General features: G+C 37.7%; 1 long non-coding RNA gene across 2 annotated transcripts; it reads right to left on the bottom strand.

Annotated features, from left to right (window-relative positions):
- Nucleotides 1-1,342: 1,342 nt before the first annotated feature.
- On the bottom strand, nt 1,343-22,804 carry LOC124392215. Of its 2 annotated transcripts, XR_006927128.1 has the most exons (10): nt 22,594-22,804; nt 22,425-22,518; nt 3,264-3,380; nt 3,015-3,137; nt 2,891-2,937; nt 2,706-2,794; nt 2,166-2,271; nt 1,879-1,984; nt 1,677-1,772; nt 1,343-1,520 (listed from the first exon to the last, which is right to left on the bottom strand). It is a non-coding gene; the product is annotated as an uncharacterized LOC124392215 (long non-coding RNA). The 2 variants fall into 2 exon arrangements; XR_006927129.1 differs by lacking the exons at nt 2,891-2,937; nt 22,425-22,518; nt 22,594-22,804 and having other exon boundaries at nt 3,264-3,378.
- Between the last annotated feature and the right edge of the window lie 1,893 nt (nt 22,805-24,697).

Below are 24,697 nucleotides of genomic sequence, written 5' to 3'. Positions count from 1 at the left end.
ATTAATACAGGCTATCAAAATCCGTTACCTCCCTATATCTCACATGCAATGACTTGAATGTTCTTCATATTCACTCTGGTAAAACCTAACACTCTCTGTATTATATCCTGAAAAATATTCGGGTCTCATGTCAACAGTAACAAGCTTACAGCAGGGTCACCAAATTTGATAAGGCATTAATACAGGCTATCAAGATCCGTTACCTCCCTATATCTCACATGCAATGACTTGAATGTTCTTCATATTCACTCTGGTGATGCCTAACACTCTCTGTATTATATCCTGAAAAATATTCGGGTCCTCAGTCAACAGTGACAAACTTACAGCAGAGTCACCAAATTCGATAAGGCACTATTACAGGTTATCGAGATCGGTTACCTCCCTATATCTCACATGCAATGACTTGAATGTTCTTCATATTCACTTTGATGATGCCTAACACTCTCTGTATTATATCCTGAAAAAATATTCGGGTCTCAAGTCAACAGTGACAAACTTACAGCAGGGTCACCAAATTTGATAAGGCATTAATACAGGCTATCAAAATCCGTTACCTCCCTATATCTCACATGCAATGACTTGAATGTTCTTCATATTCACTCTGGTAAAACCTAACACTCTCTGTATTATATCCTGAAAAATATTCGGGTCTCATGTCAACAGTAACAAGCTTACAGCAGGGTCACCAAATTTGATAAGGCATTAATACAGGCTATCAAGATCCGTTACCTCCCTATATCTCACATGCAATGACTTGAATGTTCTTCATATTCACTCTGGTGATGCCTAACACTCTGTATTATATCCTGAAAAATATTTGGGTCTTAAGTCAACAGTGACAAACTTACAGCAGAGTCACCAAATTCGATAAGGCACTATTACAGGTTATCGAGATCGGTTACCTCCCTATATCTCACATGCAATGACTTGAATGTTCTTCAAATTCACTCTGGTGATGCCTAACACTCTCGGTATTATATCCTGAAAAATATTTGGCTCTTAAGTCAACAGTGACAAACTTTCAGCAGGGTCACCAAATTTGATAAGGCATTAATACAGGTTATCGAGATCCGTTACCTCCCTATATTTTACATGCAATGACTTGAATGTTCTCCACAAAGCCATAATAATATTAATACCATACTGTTTTGTGTTTGATAATGTCTAACACACCAGTATGATTGTTTAAATCTAATTAAGTGTCCTTAATTATCTCATGAATGTAACCACAAATTTTAACCACAAATGTAAAACATACATCCCATTTTATTCTCTTGTATAGTGTGTACTCTGTGTACTTTAATACTCTTGTGCTAAAAATGATAATCATAATAATGACACATTTTTACAACTTATTTGTTTTAATGGTAACTTGAATACCAAAATATTAATAGCAAATAATAACAGGGAAAGGAAGGAGAATTTTAAAATGTGCACGCCGCACAGCTGTAGGACTTGAAGGGATCGGGCTCCTGAACACACTGCATATGAAACCACCGGTCACACACGTCACACTGAATCTGTAACAACAAAGGAAACATTTCAAGGTAAATATCTGAAACATCTGAGCTGGGATCCACATACACCATATTCTATTTTAAGACAGATGCTATGTACAAGGGGTTAAAAATGGTCAGAACACTGTCATGAACTGCCTTATTTTAACAGCATTTTACCCAAGTAGATGATAGGGGTTGTTCATTTTTTCCTCACTGTCTTCTTTTGCCCATTGCTCTTCTCCCCACAGTTGTGGCACAGCTCAGTTAGGTCATCTGGTCACCATTAAAAACAATACAACTTGTCAATAATTGCATGCATGTGTTAATCATTTAAATAATGTATTACATAAGTTAAAACCATAGAATTAAAGAAAAGTACCAGTCTCATTTAGCAGGGTCATTGCAATCTGTCTTCGATACAGATTTACTGCTTCAGTGTTGTTAGCAAATGTCAGAAGCTCCTCTGACAGTAGTTTCTCTGCATACTAATATGGCAAATTTATAACTGATTTATCAGTGTTTAGAAGATAATTAAAATATAGACCACCAAACTGTTAATACAATAGAAACCAAAGAATGTGTGACATCAAAACATTGTTTAAATAATAATACGGTAGACATAGAATGACTGAAACGACAAACGAAATGACAAAAACATAAACTTACTTTCAGGACAAATATCCCACATGAGGTGCCATCTTTCTGACAACAGTGTGCATCTGTGCTGGATGCCCACCTGGATACATGGCAGCCTTGTTTTCTGATGAAGGCCCTTAAAGGTGTAAGAAAAGTAAAAATATGCCAATTACATGTTTACACATATTGGTCCCCCTTTTGCTGCTAAAACAGCCGTAAACCGTCATAAACAGCATGAACTTTTCAGCAATTTGAGCTACAGTAGCTCGTCTGTTGGATCGGACCACACAGGCCAGTCTTTAATCAAGTAGCCAATGAGACGCAAGTTCACCACTGTTCCTTCGTTGGACCACTTTTGATAGATACTGACCACTGCAGACCAGGAAACCATCACAATTTGCCCCTTCTAACACAACATCTTTGTGGACAAAATGTCCAATTGCTGCCTAGTAAAGTATATCCCACCCACAAAAAAGTGCCATGATGAAGAGCTATTCAGTGCAGTTCATTCACTGATGACAATGTTACAATGTCATTGTTATGTCTGGTCTGTGTAAATTCAGTGGTTACCTTGTGGACTGCAAACACTGTTGAAGTTTTTTCGAATCATTTCCCAGGGGATCCAATATAAGGCTTCTTCTTTCAGATGGAAAGATTGCCTATAAAAATTGTTATTACTCATATATTCTTTCACATCTATTGGATATATTTAAATTCTTATCAAAGGTTGGCAAAAAAAAGAGCAGTCATCTTACAGCCAATGTCCAGCTCCCAAAATAATATTGTATTTTGTTGGATCACACTAAAAAAATACAATTACAATTCAATTTAATACAATACACTTAAAAAAAGCTTTACAAGAGAAATAACCATGCCTACCTTTAATCTTGAGCCCCTTCCCTCCCATATACGTGTCATTTCGAATGAATCGATGTGAAGTGCTTTTTTTTCTCGTATCTGATTGTGGGTTTTTACAGTGTGGGCCATGTATGCATTGATCACCTGAGGCAGGAAAATTACATAACATAAATGTTAACAAGTTAAGGATAGCATAACCTTAAATAAAACTTAGATACAGCACAAGTGTACAATTCTGTATTGTATACTTGCATATACAACTCAGCTCACCTCACTCTCGAGCTCTTGATTGGGAGCAGTTCTGGCAATGTCCCAAAAAAAGTTTATATGGTCCTATTTTTGACAGGAGCACATGTGACTTGTTGCCTCCCCATGCATCTTGTATGCCTTTGTGTGACAAAAAATATAAATTGAAATAACTTTTATGTAGTTTATCAAAATGTGGGTTGTTTCTTTATATACACTGTATAGACAAAAGTATTGGGACACCTGACTTGCCCAGTCATTCTGCTATCGCAAAGCTAAAGGCACACAATTGTATAGGATGTCTTTGCATGCAGTAGCATGACATTTTTCCTTCATTGTACCTAGTAGACCCAAACCTGTTCCAGCACAACAATTCCTCTGTGCACAATGCCAGCTCCATAAGATATGCTTAGAATGAGTTGGAGTGAAAGCCAAACCTAATGAACAATTTTGGGATGAATGTGAATGCTGACTGTACCCCAGGCCTCCTCACCACACCTACCTACCTGACTTTACTAACACCCTTGTGTCTGAATGAGTACAAATCTCCACAAGCACATTCCAAAATCTTTACAGAAGTCTGACCAGGTGTCTACAAACTTTTGGCAATATAGTGTATAAAACCTGCATATCAAATCTGTTTCCATGTAAAAAGAAATGTAAAAAATGATGTGAAGTACAAGAGATTAATTATTTTCGCTAAGACATAGACTGAATGAACAGAAATGTTGTGCAGAGTTAGTTTATCCAAGATACTTAAAATTTTCATGAAAAGAGGTAACATCATAAGATAATTGCTGTGCGGCATGAGGATATGTTTCAGCAGATGCATGAGGTGAGCAGTGAGCAGCTGGAGGAGGAGAGGGGTCAGCAGTTGCAGGAGCAGTGGAGTCGGCAGCTGGAGGAGGAGAGGAGAATGCAGATGGAGGAGGAGAGAAGCCTGCAAAAGTATGAGAAGAGAAGTCTGAAGGTGGAGGAGAAGAGAAGTCTGCAGGTGGAGGAGAAGAGGAGTCTGCAGGTGGACGAGGAGAGGAGTCTGCAGGTGGACAAGGAGAGGAGTCTGCAGGTGGACGAGGAGAGGAGTCTGCAGGTGGTGCAGGAGATGAGGTTTTATTAGATGGCTGAAAGGGGGCAAATTGTTGATGCCTCCTCAACTTGTGAGGTATTCGTGGAGTCTCCTCATGATGGTGTTTGAGATGGTCAATGTTGACCTTGCATGTTGACCGGCCATCTGAATCAACAAGATCAACACTTTTCCCCTCTATTTTGGTGACCATAAATAGGCCAAAATAATCAGGGTCGAGCTTTCCTCCTTTGCGCTGTTCACTGCGCACATTACGTCGCCACACCATGTCTTCCACCTGAAGGCTTTGTTGGGTTTTATCTGATAGCCTTCTTTTTCTTCTGTTGTGTGATTTTTCAACATTAAGATCAACAATGTCCATAATTTTGCTATGGCGTTCAATGTCAATTGCAACTGTTTCCTGTTCACAGTCATTATCGAAGGAACCATCAACCTATGGAAACATGTTAATAATGATAACTAGTTTATCTAAATTCCATACAATATTCTATATTATTTTTAAATGATGTACACTGACCAGGCATAATTTTGTATGATTAATACATTATATTGCTGAATACTGTGATGATCCCTTTTTTTCTGCCCAAACAGTTCTGACCTGTCAAGCATTAACAGCATGAACTTCTTCAGCAGTTTGAGCTACAGGAGCTCGTCTGTTGGATTGGACAACACAGGCCAGCCTTCGCTCCCCCACGTGCATCAACGAGCCTTGGCCTATGACAAAGTTGCTTGTTCACCACTGTTCCTTCCTTGGACCACCTTTGATAATACTGACCATTGCAGAACACCCCACAAGAGCTGCAGTTTTCAAGATGCTCTGACCCAGTTGTCTAGCCATCACAATATGGTTGTTGTCAAACTCGCTCAATTCCTTACGCTTGCTGATTTTCCCTGCTTCTAACACATCAACTTTGCGGACAAAATGTTCACTTGCTGCCTAATAATATCCCACACACTAACAGGTGCCACGATGAAGGGATCTTCTTCTTTCGGCTTCTCCCATTAGGAACGCCACAGCTGATCATCTGTCTCCACACCCCCCTGTACTCTACATCTGCCTCTTTCAAACCAACTACCTGCATGTCTTCCCTCACCACATCCATGAACCTCCTCCTTGGACTTCCTCTTTTCCTCCTTCCTCGTGGCTCCATCCTTAGCATTCTCCTACTGATATACCCCATGTACCTCCTCTGCACATGTCCAAACCATCTCAATCTCGCCTCCCTCACCTCGTCTCCCAAACATCCTGCATGCGCTGTCCCTCTAATAAACGTGTTTCTAATTCTGTCCATCCTCGTCACTCCCAACGAAAACCTTAACATCATTTACTTTGCTACCTCCAGTTCCACCTCCTGTCTATCAGCCATGATGAAGAGATAATCAGTGTTATTCACTTCACTGCTCAGATTGTTATGTCATATTGTTATGCCTGGTCATTGTACCTAAATATTTACAAGAAATAGTAGGCATAAAAAATTTTTGTTTCACCTCATAATGTTCTGGAACCTCGGACGGTTATCGTGCTTCTCTACCAAACATAAGGTAAAATGGAGAGAACTGGGTTGTGAGCTGTTTCTTTGTCCGCAGCCCAAACATGACTGCGTCCAAATATTGGTCCCAGGTATTGGGTTTGTCCTCAACCAGTTTTGCAAGGGCTCTACAAAAATATGTGTTAAAAGTATGACAGGAACAAATGACAGTGTCAAAAATTTGGAAACACTTTTTTGTAAAACATGTGCATGTTTTCTTTTGTTTCTATACAACAGACAAGTTAATATAACGTTATGAGATTTTCTTTGTCCAAACAACAACAAAAATTTACAGATATAAAATGTTTTTATATTCTTCATATCACATTGTCATTTATTATGTTTATTTTTGTTACTGTTAATACTTTTGATACCTTTTGCTAATTTATTATTATTCATCATTACCAAAGAAAGTGATAAATTATAATCGGTATATAAATAATAAGTGATTGGGTGCAAATGTGTAAAGCATTAATTTCTAGCCTTAGACTCTACCACTGCAGGTGCAATGACATCGAGCCTTTCCAGCCTGGACCATGCTGAATCTGGTTGAATCATGTTATTATTGATAATGAAAAAGAAGGGTGGAAGGGACACCATTCGGTTATTAAACCTAATGTACCGGAAATTGTGAAGATAATGGTGGCAGATGAGGTAACAGTTGACAAACTGTTATATAGACTGTGTATAAAAATTCTGTTTTAGCTGTGACTTCCTGGAAAGGACTGACTTTGTTTCTGCAGGCATAATGACATTCTTTGACATCACAACCCTGGATTCTGCATCTGAATAGTTCATTTCTCCAAACATTCTGCTTAAATAGTTTGCCATGCCTCCTGTAAAACTTGCCAAAGTGTTGTTTGTCACAAATTGAAAATTTCTATTGTGTGATTTAGTTCATCCCAGAGCAGTTCAAAAGTATTTAGGTGCGGTAACTGGCCATGATAGATAAAATTCCAGCCAACTGTTTGCTCTATAAAAAATGTGTACAGAGCTTGGCCGTACGCTTTGGCTTATCATCTTGTTGCACGGAGAAGTAGGTTCCAATGAGCCACATTCCAGATGGAATTGCATGATGAAAATGTACCTTGGTATCCCCAACCTTCCATGCTCCAAAACCCCAAACCATTAAGCTTCCATCTCAATGGTTGACTATGGAATTGAGACAGTCCACTATTATTATATCTCCTGTTCTCGGTCTTAAATAACATACAGCTGTTAGAGACCAAAATCTCACATTTGGACTATTCTGTCAACAGAACATGCTTCAGCGATTCACTGTGAAATTCTTTTGTGTTTGTGTTGTTCACCTATTTTGTTGTATTTAAACAAAAGGAACATGCATTGATTGAAAAGTTTTTCTGTAATTATGTTTATTAACTGTTGTGGATGCATTCTTCACCTCTGTAAAGTGCCATTGAGCCTCTCCACCAATCCGTTGGTCTGAGGGTGGTATGGGGCACAAAGACTTCTTTTTATGCCAAGCATTTTGCAGACCTCAGTGTTGATCTACGGAAGATATGTATTAATAATTATATAATATGTTAATAACATAGGTTTTTGTCATTTTACATAAATCTGTTTACGCAACAAAGAATATTCCATAAATAAAAATATTTGTGAAGCATAATATACTTACTGTGTTGACAAACTCTCTGCCTTGATCTGTTAAAATTCGTTTCGGCACTTCAAATTGGTAAACAAATTTTAATATTGATTGAGTAACTTCTGCAGCAGACTTTGATTTCAGAGGATATGCCTGTGCCCATCTCGTGCAATAATCTATTATTACGCATATATATTGATTTTCCTGGTCAGATTTGGCCAACTTTCCAATTAAGTCCATTCCAACCAGTTCAAATGGAGTCTTGACCTGCAAAAACAGACATGAATAGAAAGCATTTATAATGATAAAAAAATTATATTTAACATATTTTGTAAATATGTATTATCAAGAAATAAAGTGTAAAATTTATATTATTATAATATAGTTTATTATATAAATTTGCTCTTGTTACCTTGATAGGTTTGAGGTCTGTCTTAAGCTTTATATCTTTTTTATTTTTCTGGCACACTGTACACTGTGATACCTGGACATTTTAATTATATGAATTTGTTATTATTATACAATTAAAAAGGTATTGAATTTATGAAGTCAATGAGGAAAATGTTAATGCAGTGCATTAACCTACCCATTTCTCTATGTCCGCTGACATGCCAGGCCAATAGTACCGTTGAGAAATGGCATCTCTGGTTTTAAGCTGGCCGAAATGTGCACCTATGTTGCTGCTATGGAACTCCTTAAACAGGCTGTCAGCCTCTTCTGCACTACAAACAACTCGACATTTTTTAGTGTTGCTGGATCCCTTGTGTCTAATGTAAAACAAATTGTCATCTGGAAAAAAAATAATAATAATGTAAATTATCATAATCATAAGATCCTTTTTAAAACTAGTATGAACAGTCAAACTCAATTAAAACCTTGCACTTGTTGTTTTTTTTATTATAGTACAACAACTTTAATTACAAAATGTTTACTTGCTGCCATATAATATTCTAATCCTAATAATATCCTAATAATACAAAAGATAATCAGTGTTATTCACGTCACCACTCAATGTTCTACGGTCACAATGTTATCCCTGATCAAAGTGCATGTATACGTACAGATGCAGACAAATTTGTTTTTACCCTTCCATTAAAAAAAAGAGAAACACACAAATGTGGCTAAAATAATTTGAAACTGACAAAAGTAATAATCAAATAAAAATGTACTGAAAATTAACTAATAAAAATCAGACATTGTCTTTGAATTTTGGTTCAATAGAAGCATTTATAAAAAAAATAATTTAAATGAAACTGGACCGGTCAAAAATGATGGTACACCTAAAAACGACTGAAAATAATTGACTACATGTACATGATAACGGTCATTTTCCGTCCAGGGACCAAAGATGTGGAACGTACTTCCAGCACACCTACGAAGCATCACTGTGCTTTGTTGAGTGTTTTTAAATCGCAGTTGAAAACACATTTATTTATACAAGCTTTTAACACATAGCCTCTGATTCGACTGCTATTTTATGTACAATGTGTTGTTATATTTTGTTGTCTATTGATGTTTTTACTGGAAAGTGCCTTGTGCTCCTTTGGTTGTTGTAAGGCACTCTATAAATAAAATTTGATTGATTGATTAATAAATTAATGGGTGCCCTTTAGTTAGCATCACATGTGTTTTCAAACTTGTAATCAGTCAGTCTGCCTATTTAAAGGATGAAAAGTTGTCACTGTGCTGTTTAGGTTTCATGAACATGAACCACAGAAAGCTAAGGAGAGAGTTGTCTAAGGAGATTATTAAGAAAATTATAGACAAGCATCTTAAAGGTAAGTGCTATAAGACCATCTCCAAGAAGCTGGATGTACCTGTGACTACAGTTGCACAAATTATTCAGAAGTTTACGGTCCATGGGACTTTAGCCAACCTCCCTGGACGTGGCCACTAAAGGAAAATTTAGGACAAATTGAGATGGATATTACGAATGGGAACCAAAGAGCCCAGAACATCTTCCAAAGAGATTAGAGTTGGAATCCAAGCTCAAGGTACACTTAAGTGTCAGATCGCACAATTTGTCGCTGTTTGAGCCAAAATGGACTTAATGGAAGACGACCAAGGAGGACTCCACTAGTGAAGGCAAATCATAAAAAAGCGAGACTGGAATTTGCCAAAATGCATAATGACAAGCCACAAAGCTTCTGTGAGAATGTCCTTCAGACAGATGAGACAAAACAGGAACTTTTTGACAAGTCACATCAGCTCTATGTGCACAGATGCAGAAATTAAGCATACATAGAAAAAAAAAACGTGCCTACTGTGAAAAATGGAGGAGGCTTGGTTATGTTTTCTGCTGCATCTGACACAGGGTGTTTTGAATCTGTGCAGAGTACAATTAAATCTTAAGACTATACTGGCATTCTGGAGTGAAATGTGCTGCCCAGTGTCAGAAAGCTTGTTCTAAGTCACAGGTCATGGGTCCTTCAACAGGAAAATGACCCTAATCACACAGCTAAAAATAACAAAGAAACAACAAAGAAGAAAACATTGGACTTACATGGCCTTCCTTAAACCCTAATCTAAATACTGTTGAACATCTGTGGAAAGAGCTGTAACATGAAGACACCCTTCAAACCTGAGACAGCTGGAGCAGTGCATATGAGAAGTGGGCCAAAATACCTGTTAACCGGTGCAGAAGTCTCATTGAGAGTTACAGAAGTCGCTTGATTGCAGTTATTGCTTCAAAAGAATGTGCATCAAAATATTAAGTTACGGGTTCCATAATTTTTATCGAGGCCAGTGTGATTATTTTGTTATTTTAAATGCTTCTGTTGAACCACAAAAGCAATATCACATTTTCATTAGTTAATTTTCATCACATTTTTATTTAATTATTACTTTTGTCAGTTTCAAGTTATTTCAGCGACATTTGTGGGATTTTCTTTCTTTAATGGAAGGGTACCAACAATTTTCTCTGCATCTGTATATACAGGGATTTTGTGTTCATCTAGCCACAAGGTTAGTAAAGTCTGGTACTGATGTAGGTGAGAAGGTGAGGAGGCCTGGGGCCTGCCGTCATTGTTCACATTCATCCCAAAGTTGTTCAATAAAGTTCGAGCTCTATAGCAGGAGATATTTCACTCCAAACCATGTAAAGACTCTCTTTAGCTGGCTTTGTCATATATTATATAGCTGATTTTGTTATCATGCTGTTACAGGTTTTAGACTCCTGGTTGAAATAAAGGAAAAATTAAATGCTGCCATATTTAAAGATCTCCAATTTTATGCTTCCTATTCGGGAGAAAATCACATACAGCTGGAAACGTCAAGGATGGAACTGTTAAAATCAATAAAAAATATTTATTTTTATATTGATTAAATGATGCTTATTTTATAAACATAGTAATGTCCTTAACAAACTTTACATTTTGCTCCTCTGCTAATTACTTACCGATCATGCAGAAATTCAAGGCTTTCCATTTCAGGATGTAACGCTGATGTTTGTCGGCGTCCTTAGGATATTCTCCCTCTAAAAGAAGCTTTTTAAGTTTCATAACCATGTTATGATCCATTTTTAACAGATATCACTTGCAGTTAATGACCGACAATTAAGTGGACACTCTAAGTTTTAGTGAATGCTGGTGAAATTGGAGAACCCCACGTGATCAGCGTGTGGGATACATGGGCAGACCGTGGAAGACCTTTTAAAAAGTAGTTAATAAACAAATAAAAGTCCATAATAAGATGAAAAAAATAATAAACTCGAAAAAAAACGTAATATTAACTAAAAAAAAAAATTTAATAAAAAAAAACAAAGAAACCAAAAGGGCAAGCTTTCTGTGTGAAAGGGGGGTGTTGACATTCCTGTTGACATGAGAGCCAAATATTTTTTCAGGATATAATACAAAGAGTGTCAGGCATCACCAGAGTGAATATGAAGAACATTCAAGTCATTGCATGTGAGATATAAGGAGGTAACGGATCTCGATAACCTGTATTAATGCCTTATCGAATTTGGTGACCCTGCTGTAAGTTTGTCACTGTTGACTTGAGACCCGAATATTTTTCAGGATATAATACAGAGAGTGTTAGGCATCACCAGAGTGAATTAGAAGAACATTCAAGTCATTGCATGTGAGATATAGGGAGGTAACGGATTTTGATAGCCTGTATTAATGCCTTATCGAATTTGGTGACCCTGCTGTAAGCTTGTTACTGTTGACATGAGACCCGAATATTTTTTTAGGATATAATACAGAGAGTGTTAGGCATCATCAAAGTGAATATGAAGAACATTCAAGTCATTGCATGTGAGATATAGGGAGGTAACGGATTTTGATAGCCTGTATTAATGCCTTATCAAATTTGGTGACCCTGCTGTAAGTTTGTTACTGTTCACTTTTCAGGATATAAGAGAGAGAGAGAGAGAGAGAGAGAGAGAGATAGAGAGAGAGAGAGAGAGAGAGAGAGAGAGGGTTCGGTATCACTAGAATGAATATGGAGAACAATAACAAATTTCAGTCTTTTATACAGCACTTTATTACCGAATAACAATAACTCTATACAATATATATATATATATATATATATATATATATATATATATATATATATATATACACACACACACACACACACACTTTCATTTATAATGTTAACATAATGAAATATATATATATATATATATACAATTAACAGTCTAAAGCATCCGCATGTCAATGCTTTTTATTAGCCTTAATAAATAAATAACATTCAGGGTTGTTTTTTTTAAATATCAAAAGCATTTGAAAAGCTTAGCTTTTTAAGTACTGTAAATGAGTCTTAAGTTCGTGGCGCATGCAACTGTTTCTTTGCAGCACGACGGCAATGTTCTGCACGCGCGTTCATGGTAACGTGCACGGCGCTAGGCGCGTTCCCGCAAGAACATTTAATGACCAATGGACGCCTATGTTTGCATTTACGCTGTTTGCGTAGTGAACTTCTCTAGACGATCTATTTTAAGCTGCATTTTAGCAACAGCGCCCTCTATGGTCACAACATACGGTGGTCACAGATTCTGGTGTAACACCGGCTGTGTGCATGCCCAGCTGCGAGAGCGGAAAGTGGCGCTGGAAACATCCCAGGCGGACACGCACTCGTCCCAGGTAAATTCCCGGGTTGAACCTAACGCTCCCAGCACCTCAACTCCGCGTGTTTCTCTGCCCAGCCCCAGCGCACCTACAACTCCGGCACCGGTGCAACACGGACCCTGGATGCGGCAGCGACGGAGGAGACAAGTAGGATACACCTACACAAGTAATAATGTATGTGTATATAATGTATGTGTGAATACTATATTTAATCTAAAAACATGGACAGCTGTATTATTTAGGGGGTATTATTTAGACAATCTGAATGTAAACCCCTTGCCTGAATTCAACCCCCCCCCCCTCTATTTCTTTTTCCTCCATACTCAGAGTTACCAAACTTGCTGTAATACACCTACACAAGTAATGTACGTGTAAAATACTACATTTAATCTAACAACATGGACAGCTGTATTATTTTAGGGGGGGTATTATTTAGGCAAGCCGAAATTTAGGCAAGCCCCCTGCCTGAATTCTACCCCCTCTATTTTACCCAAGCCTTTAGAATTCATTCTAATATTCTGAATTATTATCAATGGTGGAAACAGTTGTGCTGATTATATATGTATATATAATTTGTATTTATTTTTGGTTTTTTTTAAGAAAATACACTACAAATTTGGGTCAGTGTTGAATTTTTATTTTTTTTGTTTTGAAAATATAGCCTACTTTTTTCAGCAAGGACGTGTTAAATAAATAAAAAGTGATTGTAAAGGCTTAAAATTTTAGAAAAGATTTCCATTTTAGATAAATGCTTTTTTTTTTTACATAAATGAATCCTGATAAAATCATAGCAGCCTCTAAAAAAAAGGAGCACAACTGTTCATGATCACCATTCAGCAGTAAGAATGCCTTTCTCTTCTCTACATTTCCTCCCTAGTCATTAACTGCACATCCGTTTTAATCACCACACCTATCTACCATCATCCTCACCAACTCATTTGACTACCTGCTTGTTTAGCAGAAATGTACCCGTATGTTTGGTTGAAATAGGATATATTTTCTTTTGCAATGTACATTTTGAATGTACATTAAATGCAAATCATATAATCTTCTCAATTGAATTGGTTAATTTAGATGTCTTGAGCCAGCTGTGGCATGTCTGTGGGGAGAAAAGTGGTGATAATAACTGGGTATTTACTGTTTTCTATGGGCAAGATTATTCACTATCTATCACAATTTAATAATTGGTTACAGTGTCTGTCTAGTGCCTTGAAGTAAATTATGGTGGTTTACACTCAGCTTGCCTAAATAATACCCCCCTAAATAATACAGCTGTCCATGTTAGATTAAATGTAGTATTTTACACATACATTATTACTTGTGTAGGTGTATCACAGCAAGGAGGGGGTTCAGGTTATGTCCATGTTAATAAAATAAAATAAAATAACTATTTAAATTTTAGTTACTTGGATACACAACCTTTCGTGTTTTTAGTGCCATCTACAGGAAATACGACGGTACTGTCAGCGTGCACGCGAAGGGGGGTTAATTTCAGACCGGGGTTTGAATTAGGCACAACACCGGAACGAACGACACCAGGATGAGGCAAACAGAGATCTTAAACAGGGATTTCAGGATCCTGGTGGAGATGGTACGCAGCACATCACCCACAACAAGGATCATAGTGTCACTTACCAGCGAGGGGCTGAGAAGTTTAGTAGACTTTTAGCACTAAATGAATGATTACAGTCATGGTGTCGAGAGCACAAACTTTTTATTAATAACTGGAACTGTTTCTGGGAGCGTCCTAGGTTCTTCCGCCCTGATGGCCTGCACCCCAGCAGAGTTGGAGCAGCAGTGCTATCAGATAACATCTCTAGGATACTTCATACCATCTGACTGGTAAGACATCAGGAAATCTTCGACTATGAGAACACGCATACAACAGACCAAATAGTTACAAGTGAGCACACAGCTATTCCTCATGTAGCAAAACCAAGAATTAAATACACAAGATCCAGAAATAATCTTATTACAGTTAAACTGAAAAATGCCAGATAAGCAAACACAACAAAGTTCTAAAGTTTGGTCTTTTAAACATTAGATCACTTGCACCCAAAGCACTGATTGTAAATGAGATGATCACAGATAATAATCTCGATGCACTCTGTGTCTCACTGAGACCTGGATTAAACCAGGTGATTATATGGGTCTAAACGAGTCTACACCATCAGGATATGTTTATAAGCATGAGCCCCGTCAGACTGGTCATGCTCGTTCTTAAAGTTGTACTCTCAGACATGCATAGAAAACTCGCCCTGGTAACCATGTTGTCAGGGATTCCCCTGCCACGCCCCCCTCAGTAGCTGTCAGAGATGCACCCTGCCACGCCCCCCCCAGTAGCTGTCATGGTTCCTCCTTATCCCGTGCCTGCCTGAACGACTGACAGCTGTGGCTCGTTACGGATCAGACTATATAAACTCACGTTCTCGAGTCACAGGCTGTCGGTTCTTAAAGTGTCATGCTGGTCATTCCGCGACTGCCTGCCTTCCTGCTGGGTCTGTCTCCGAGTCGGATTACCCTTTGCCGTGGAGTTGCTTTCAGTTCAGGTTTTGGTTTCCGTTGGACATTTACATTCGTGTTGGATTACTCGTCCCGAGCGGATATTCTTTGTTTGCCTTTTCTTCGCGACTTGTGAGTGTTTCTTTTTGTTGAACTGATTTTGAATAAACGATGATTGAGTTATTTCCGCTTCCGCATCCTGTCCGTCAGCCTGACACATGTACAGACCCCCAGGGCCCTATGCTGATTTTCTTCAAGAGTTTGCTTGTTTTCTTTCAGAACTTTTGATCAATTTTGATAAAGTGCTGATGTATAATGTTATCAAAGCCAAAATCAACAACATGTCAGTTAGATCCAATTCCAACAAATCTACTGAAGGATGTGTTATATAGAGCTGGTGAGCCTATTCTGAATATTATTAACTCCTCACTATCTTTAGGTCACGTCTCTAAATTCCTCAAGTGAGCAGTTATTAAGCCCCTCATTAAAAAACCTAATCTGGATCCAAACACGCTATCGAATTACAGACCCATTTCAAAATTTTCATTTTAAAAGACCTGGGTGTTATTTTAGACAGCAACTTATCTTTTAAAAATCATATCAACCAAGTTACAAAAACAGCCTTCTTTCACCTTAGAAATATTTCTAAGCTAAGAAATATGTTGTCTGTATCCGATGCAGAGAAGCTCGTTCATGCGTTCATGACCTCCAGAATAGACTATTGTAATGCATTACTAGGTGGATGTCCTGCATCATTAATAAACAAGCTTCAGTTAGTTCAGAATTTGGCAGCAAGTGTTTTTACTAGGTCAAGAAAATATGATCACATAACCCCAATCTTATCGTCCCTACGTTGGCTTCCTGTTAAGTTTCGAATAGACTACAAACTACTACTTCTTACTTATAAAGCACTAAATGGTTTAGCTCCCATGTATCTCTCCAGTCTTTTAAAATGTGTGGAGTTTTGACATTGGACCTCCTGGAGTGTTTAAAGGCTCTGGCATGAAGAAGCTGTTGCTGGATCTGTGATGATCACAAATGTTGTTGCTCAGTAGCTCCTACTTTTATACCAAGACTGTAGTAAGAACATTTACTTATAATCTTATACTCCAGTACTCATGTTAGTTCTCACTCTCCAGTGTTCTGTATTGTTGAAAGATTTATGATCAAACTCTTGATGTCACCCAAATGGGTTCCGCTTTTGAGTCTGGTTCATCTAAAGAAGTTTTTTCTTGCCAGAGTTGGCACGGCTTGTTCATCAGGGATAAATGCACACCATTTACCTTGACTGTTGATTTCTGTAAAGCTGCTTTGAGAATGTCTGTTGTGAAAAGTGCTTTAGAAATAAACTTGACTTGGCTTGACTTGACTTGACATTTGATATGATCTTGCGGGCCAAATATATTTACAATTTGACCCGCGGGCCTGAGTTTGACACCCCTGATCTACATGAATATTAAAATCTCCTACAAGCAGCACTTTATCAAAATTGATCAAGAGGACTGAAAGAAACAAGCGAACTCTTGAAGAAAATCAGTTGGGCCCTAGGGGTCTGTACATGGTGGCCAGAGCAAGAGATAGTAGGGGTTTTCTATAAGGATCTGAAAGTACAAATTTAAGAACAAGCACTTCAAATGATGTAAACCTGAATACTAATCTCTGACTAACATTAAGAATGACACTATAATGGTTGCTACACCACCATTATGACCAGTCTGATGGGGCTTAGGCTTATAAGCATATCCTGACAGTGTAGACTCGTTTAGACCCATATAAACATTTGGTTTAATTTAGGTCTCAGTGAGACAGAGTGCATCAGGATTATCTGTGATAATCAAATTTACAATGGGTGCTTTGGGTGCAAATGAAAATGTTTAGAAGAGCTTAGAACATTTTTGTTTTTGCTGATCTGGCATTTCCCAGTTTTACCAGCAATAAGATTATTTCTGGATCTTGTGTTTTTATTTCTTGATTTTACTACACGAATAAAAATGGTTTTTATAAAGTGGGCTGTGTGTGTACTTGTAACTATTTGGTGTGTAAATGTAATCATTGTTGTGAATTGCATGATGTCTTACTTTCAGTAAGATGGTGTTCAGCATCCTAGAGATGTTGTCTGATAGGATTTTTCCATCAGGGTGGAAAAACATAGGACACTCCCAGAAAAGATTTCAATTATCAATAAAGAGTAGTTTGTGCTCTCAACATCTTGACTGCAGCCCTTCATTTAGTGCAAAAAGTCTACTAAAGTTCTAAATTCTTTGCTGGTTGCGTGAAAGAGGTCCTGACACCTTGATCCTTGATGTGGGTGATGTGCTGCGTACCGCCCCCAGCAGGATCCTGAAATCCCTCTTTAAGATCTGTTTGCTTCAGCCTGGTGTCATTCATTCCGGCAGTTACATCGAGAACACAAGCACCCAGAAAACAGCGAGTGTGTACCTTTGGAGGTACACTCAAACATGGAGGTGGAAGCTAAATGGTTTTGTGGTTGTTTTGGAGCAGGAAAGGTTGAACTCTTATTCCAGGTGAAAGGAATCTTGAACCAGCACGGCTACCATTCCATACTTCAACATCATGCAGGTCAATATGAGCTGCAGATAAATGAGATTACACCATACAACAAGACAATGAGCCGAAGCGTACGTCTAAGAGTTATTCAAAGATTTGTATTTTTAATGATGATGTGTACATGTCTCTGACTGTAAGGGGAGAATACGGAGGCTGTGTCAAATGTACTTGTTCTTGGCTATTCAACAGAACAGTATTTGTTTTCTCATGCCTAAAGCAGAGATGATACTTATGACAGCAAAAATACAAACCTGTGTTTGTCTGCAGTTTTTTTCAACCAGGCAAAGGCATAATGCTTTAAATGAAATCTAAACACCAGTCTGTAAATGTAATGCACACAAATTCAATAATGAAATTCACAAAATGCACAAAGGGCCTTCAGTGGGGACTTACCCGACTTAATCCACCTCTTAATACCACCACTATCACTTCACGATTATAGAAACCATCAATATGATACAAAAACGCAATATTAAAAAAAGGGCATTAGAGAGAGAGAGGCATTTCACAATTGGGGGTGATTACCATTTCACTAAAGCAAGAAACCGAGTTAAGACAACTCCAAACCTCTGCACTACAACCGCAACTGTGCACCTACATTATCTGGAGCAGTTTATAATAACATTACAAAAACATTTAAAAAAAAAAATGTAAATAAAATACAACCTACTTACCAGAGATCCAGACTCATAATTTGCACCGCTACTCAGAGGCTGTTATTCACATACCGCTCATATTCACTGGTCTGGATGTGGTGGACAAACCCTTTCCTGGACTGAGACAAGCTAGTTAGCTTCGGGGATGGCCGACCTCTTATCACAGCGTCTAACTTTTCTTGAAAATGTATTTTGAAGTATGTCCGAGACCAAATAAATTTCTCTTCCTCCGTTGACATAGAAAAGTCTCTCAAATGTATTCATGTGTGCAGAGCGATACAGACGTGCAATCCATTTCTTGGATTGAGATTCTACAATCCAAGAAAGCTCTACAAAAAAAAGCGAATTATTTAGTTAATTTAATTTAAAAATATTTATTTTCTTCAGCACCATTTTTTAAATAAAAGTTCAGTAGCTATTATTTTACATGGATAATTTTGGTTTGTTTTTTATCCGGTATCCAAAACTACCGGTGCTAAATTGGCTATCAGGAAGTATGATCCAACCTAGTGATTGGTATCCATAAAATCCACTGTTGGCCGACCTTCAGTTATTAACAATTATTTGTTAAATTTACCTTTTTAGGTTACCAGTTTCTCTGTGCATTTACCTTTCAAACCTTTAACAACATCAAGCACTACATAAGTTTTCTGGGGAGACGTCCCCTGCAGCAGGCTGTTCTCAAATTCTGTTCTTCCATCTTTATCTTCTTGTTCACGGTCACTATCCAGCACAGCCTGTGTGTTGCATTGGATAAAAGGTTAGAATACCGTTAATTACAGAGCATCTGGAAAGTATTCACAGTAAGTCTGTAACGATTCATTGAGTAATTTATTTTAAAATATGGTATTTCTAATTGAACTGTCTACTTCGACTCTATGGGTCATGCTTAATTTATAATATTTACCTCTTTTGCAAAAACATAGGAAAACCAGATGTCTATCAAAACATGATATGCAAACAGCAAATTCAAGCCCACTGCTTGAATTTAAAGAGGTCAAATCCCAACCCACTGGATCACTAGACAATCAGAGCACACTGCACTTTTTGGAAAGTGTCAAAATCAATGTGTCTGAGAAACACAGATCATAAAGAGCTACAATAATGAGCAGTATGTGTAAAAAAGATTTTTGAACATTAAGGCGTGCTAAAATATATTATACCCAATACACAATGATCCTTGCAAATAGCATCAAATGACCACTTTAAACATGTGTTTCCAGTCGGAATAAAAAATCTGAAATTAGACACCTGGAATGGAACATTTTGCTGCTTTAGAAATCTCCTTCTTAGACAAATCGACAGCTAACATTGCCCTATTAGGTCAGATTTTAAAATATCTAAAATAGGTGGAAAAATCTAAAGTTAGCTTGCCTTTTTAACAAGAAATAAACCAAAGAGAAATATACCTTTCAAAATTCATTATTTGATATGAAATTAAAATATTGCTTACTGCTCTGTTCCTTTATATTCTGATCGTCTCTGTTCCGAAACAAATCAAATTCAGTGTCATCCAAGTCATCAGTCAATGGAGTGGAGGTAACAGAAGCTGTTTTCTTCTTGTGCAACTTCTGGAGGTCTCTGTTAAGTTCTCCCATTGCAACATTAGCTGCATTTTGAGATACTGGCAGTTGTGGTTGAGATTTTGAGGTACTTGTGACCTAAAAACAACATGTGCATTTACAAAATTAACATTTTATCCCACACCAGGTAAATCAAAAAGGAAGGAGGGAAAAAAGCAAACAAAATATTGCTGTTAAACAGTACAACAATCCTGAATGAAAGATAATTGTAAACATTTACAGCCTCAATAGGTTTTTTCCTTGCTGTGTACTGGTCTTCCAGATGTCTTCTCTTAAAAGCATCTCATTTTTACAATTAAGTCTTTGTACACATCTGAAATTATAAATATATATCAATCAAACAAAGGCATTATAGTTGCCAGACTGAGCTGAATGAACATAAACACCAATTAAAGTATATTCCACCCATAAATTAAGATTCTGCCATCCCTTATTTGCCCTCGTGCCAATACAACCTGTATGCATTTATTTGTTCTTATGAACACAAACATATTTAAAAAAAAAAAAAAAATTTCTAATGTCCAAACAATGGAAATGATATTTAATGGAAGCTATGAGCTACATGACTTGACATGGGAAGGGAGGCATCCAAATTGTTGTGGAAATAAATCTGAATGCGATGTTTCCTCAATATTGCCTTTTTCAGTTATTAAAGCTTATGGTGGTTTTGAGGGCAGGGCTAAGGTACAGGAGAAAAAGTACCTCACTATGTACATCACAAGCTGCTCTTCAGGTTACCTACTAACATGGCAAACGTTAGCACATGCACATACTTGTACACAGACCTGACACATAACATGGCTCTGTTCACTGCTACCTTTCTGTTTGTACAGCTGCACTTATGACAGCTGCAGAAAAGGAGACGACACAAACAGTTTTCTTTATGTTTAATGTCTGGTCATTAGCTAGCAGTTAGCTAAATTACACACTAAAACAGCATTACATGATAGCAATTCAGTTGTCAAATTTCTGAGTAGGTGCACATGCATGAAAATTTTTTAGACAGTTAAGCAAACCATATCAACAAAAGTCAAGAGTTTCTTTACTCTTACCTGATATGAATTGTGCTCTTTTGATGATCGTTTCAGTCCAGTCCACTCGTTCCCTTGTGTTTAAGCACAAGCTGTCATGGTTTTGGTTCTTCTGGCAGTAGGTACGAGATAACATTTAAAATGAGTACTCCATTGTACTGTACTCCAGCACAAGATAATGTTCGTGTTCCTTTTTGTGGCGTTGTGGACTCGTAACTTGTACCGGCTACGCCAACTGCGGCGTTACTAACTAATAAATCCTGCCCACTACGCCAAATGCGGCGTTGTGGACTCGGAACTTGTACCAGCTACGCCAACTGCGGCGTTACCAACTAATAATTTGTACCGACTACGCCACCCGGGGGCTATTTCCGGGACTGCCCTCAACCTTAAAGCACACAGGTTCGTCATGACTGGGTCAGGTATCAGACCAGAGTTGAGTGAATAACAAAACTTTATTTAAAATAATCAAATAGTAAAAAACAGAAAAGAGGACAAACACTTCAGGGTGGGAGAAGGCCTGATGTCCTAAGCAGAGAGCACACAGGGTCCTAAGCAGAGAGAACACTCACACGTGCACACACGCACTACAGCACACCACACCTCACTGTGAACACTGCACTGCAATCAGATAAGGAACCCACCACCACAAGATGCTAATCTGCTGCCACTGGCCACCCCACTCCTGAAGGCAAAAAAGACAGAAAAATAATTTAAAACACAAATCGCATTACAACAGCCTGGCTCTTGACACAGTCAACATCCCCAAAAACTGCTCGTTACTTGATTCATACAGAGGCACATGAACAGAGGAAAGGGCGCTTAACAGATCACAAAATAAAAAGATAACTACAATTATTAATAAGAAAAAAAAAAAAAAAAAAAAAAAATACCACAAATTCAAACTAATAAAAAGAATAGAAGTCAAAAAGAATGAATTCCCTTTAAAGTAGGGAAACCTCAACCCAATAAAATTAGGAAAATAATAAACAATAATAAAGCTAATGCAAAAAAGAGTAATTAAATCACAACACAAAGAATCAGGTAATGACTACCCTGTAACACGCCACTTCTCAATCAATTACTCACACTACCGTTGGAAATAATCACCATGCCCCCGGTCCAGCTGATCCTGCAGGTAGTTAAATGCTGCAACAAGAAACTGTTAGCATACAAAAGCAGCAAAATGTCAATCCGCTGGTGCCAAATGGAAGTAACACGGAGCTCCAGAGAACTAGAACGTAAGTTAACAATGCCCAGCTGAACCCAGCGAAGCAGACAACGCAGAGCGAAGCAGGCAAAGTAGAGCACAGATGATGTAACGCGGAGCAGCTGCAGTCGGATAACGCAGACAATCAAGCCAACATCAAAGCGGTGTAAACGATGCACATAGCGCAGGAAAGCCACACAGCAAGCGAAAAGCCCACTACAGCAGCCCACTGTAACGTCCCTTGCACATTGACCCGCACCTTAAATAGGGAAAACACACTTTAATCAGCTGATTGTTAAAGCCCATATATCGTTAATAATAATGTCAGCGTCCACACATACCTGTACGGCGACTCACGAGGCACGGATGCAGACGTTTATTAAACACGTCTTCCTAAACGCTTAGCGGCTTCCCCACAAAGCTCCTCAGTCCACCCTTAAATGAAATAATTTCATAAAGACCCAGTGTGATAGACCATATTACAAAACATTCACTGCCAACAGCTCCTACCTTGCCACTATCCGCACGTAAACCCGGAAGTACGGCGGCTCGCTCGCGGACAAAGAGCAAACGCACCCATAACACAAACCGAAACGACTTTATAGGCAGGTAAATGAGCATAATCAGCCTCAGCTGACTAGATGACATCAGACCATTCTGCTACATTCTGAATCGACTTTGTGCTGGTTTGAATTTTTTACCTATGCTGGTTTGTATTGGCCGCCTCCTGCTGGCGCCGTGACGTCATCACGACATCGGCACTAACAGGATCTATGAGAGATCGTTTATGTCATATACTTTATATGCCAGCATGCGATTGGACAATTACCTGTTGATTTGAAAAGCTTTCTCTGATTGGTGAAATTGAATGAACCGCAACATTTAGTTTGAACTACAAAAAGAAGTATGATTATGTCATGATTGCAATTGTGCACTAAAGTGACAAAATGAAGAAATACAAATTATATCTTGAATTTGATCTTTTCGACGCTTAAAGAAGCTGAACAAAAATAATGATGTAACACTAACTTTTCTTTTACTTTTTTAAATGAAAAATTAAGCAAAATGTTATTTTCCACAGTGTTTGAAGACTGAAGCCACCAGTGAATCTGCAGTAAATTCTTTATATCACTACTTTCTGACTGTGTATAGTCCATAATGTAATGCACTGCTGTACAAAGAATGTAAAATATGTTTGCCAATTTCTTTCTTTCTTACACAATTCAAGTGTATTTTTGGCAAATTGACTCATTAATGTTATAGTATTAAGATTAGAAGTTAGGTACTTATTAAAAGTAGATTGCTTAATATATTTAATATTAAAAGTTGGTACATTTGTATATTTTATATGTATAATGTATTTATGTATGAGTAAATTAATACACTTTGTAATACAGTTTGTTTTTTCAAGATCATGTAAAGCAGGATGAAGCACATTTTTATTATGTTAATATTTAATATTTATATAAAATAATACACATACTGCAATATACAGTCATGTGCAAATTAGGACACTTTGTATTTAATATAAATTTTGATAATACTCCAGTAATATAACTAAACAATTAAACAATAAATAGTAATATAATTAAACAATTTATGTATAATACTTGAATATTAACAATTAAACTGAAGAAAATATTTTTTCAACTTTCTGTAAAATGCATTAGTGGGCCGTCAGGGGCAGCAAATCCTTCTCTGCTGGCCTAAACACTATCAGAAGCACTGACCTACATTTACAACCTAAATTCTAATATTTGTTCCATGAAATATTATTAATTTATTCCCAACAGTTTATTCTCTTCATTTCGTAGTGTTTCTCTCGGCTGCACTGCTTCCAGTATGTGTATGTGGCTGTTAGATTTTTTGTCCAATCAGATTTCAGCCTCTTTGTGCTGCCATGTCAATCTAATCTGCCCAGGGCCTTCAAAATCAGTACTGCTGGCCTTTTTACCATAGAAAATATTAGCAATGGATCCATTTCTTTAACCAATCACATTTCAAATTCGCCTCAGCAAAATAGCATCAGCATTTTTCCGTCCTCTGTGTTACAGCCAAGTTTGACTAGCAAAACATGTCTGTAGCGCTCTGCACACATGAATACATCTGAGATAATTTTTTATGCCTACAAAGGAAGAGAAATTGATTTAGTCTTGAACATACTAAAAAAATTAAATTTCAAACAAAGCTTGACATGGTGAGGAGGTTGGCCAACCCCAAAGCCAGCTAGCGTGTCTCAGCCCGGGAAAGGGTTTGTTCTCCACTTCCAGACCAGTGAATACGAGCGGTACCACTGGATTACAGGCTCTGTAGCGCTGCAAATTATGAGTCTGCATCTCAGGTTAGTAGGTTGTTTTTTATTTAGATTTTTTTTGCTTTTGTCAGGTTGTTAGACAAATATTGATTCTGAACTGCTACAGATGATGTAGGTGCACAGTTGCGGTGGTAGTGTAGAGGTTTGGAGTCTTAACTGGGTTTCTTGCTTTAGTAAAATGGTTTTCACCATCCATATGTAAAATAACTCTCTCTGTTTAATGCCGCGCGTTGTTGTATTGTGTGTATGTATTGTATTGATGGTTTCTATAGGTACCAAATGAATGGCCCACCACTGGTA

The sequence above is a fragment of the Silurus meridionalis genome, chromosome 10 (genome assembly GCF_014805685.1).
Source record: "Silurus meridionalis isolate SWU-2019-XX chromosome 10, ASM1480568v1, whole genome shotgun sequence".
NCBI lineage: Eukaryota > Metazoa > Chordata > Actinopteri > Siluriformes > Siluridae > Silurus > Silurus meridionalis.
Note: the sequence above shows the minus strand (reverse complement) of the source record. Positions and strands in the feature narration are given on the sequence as shown.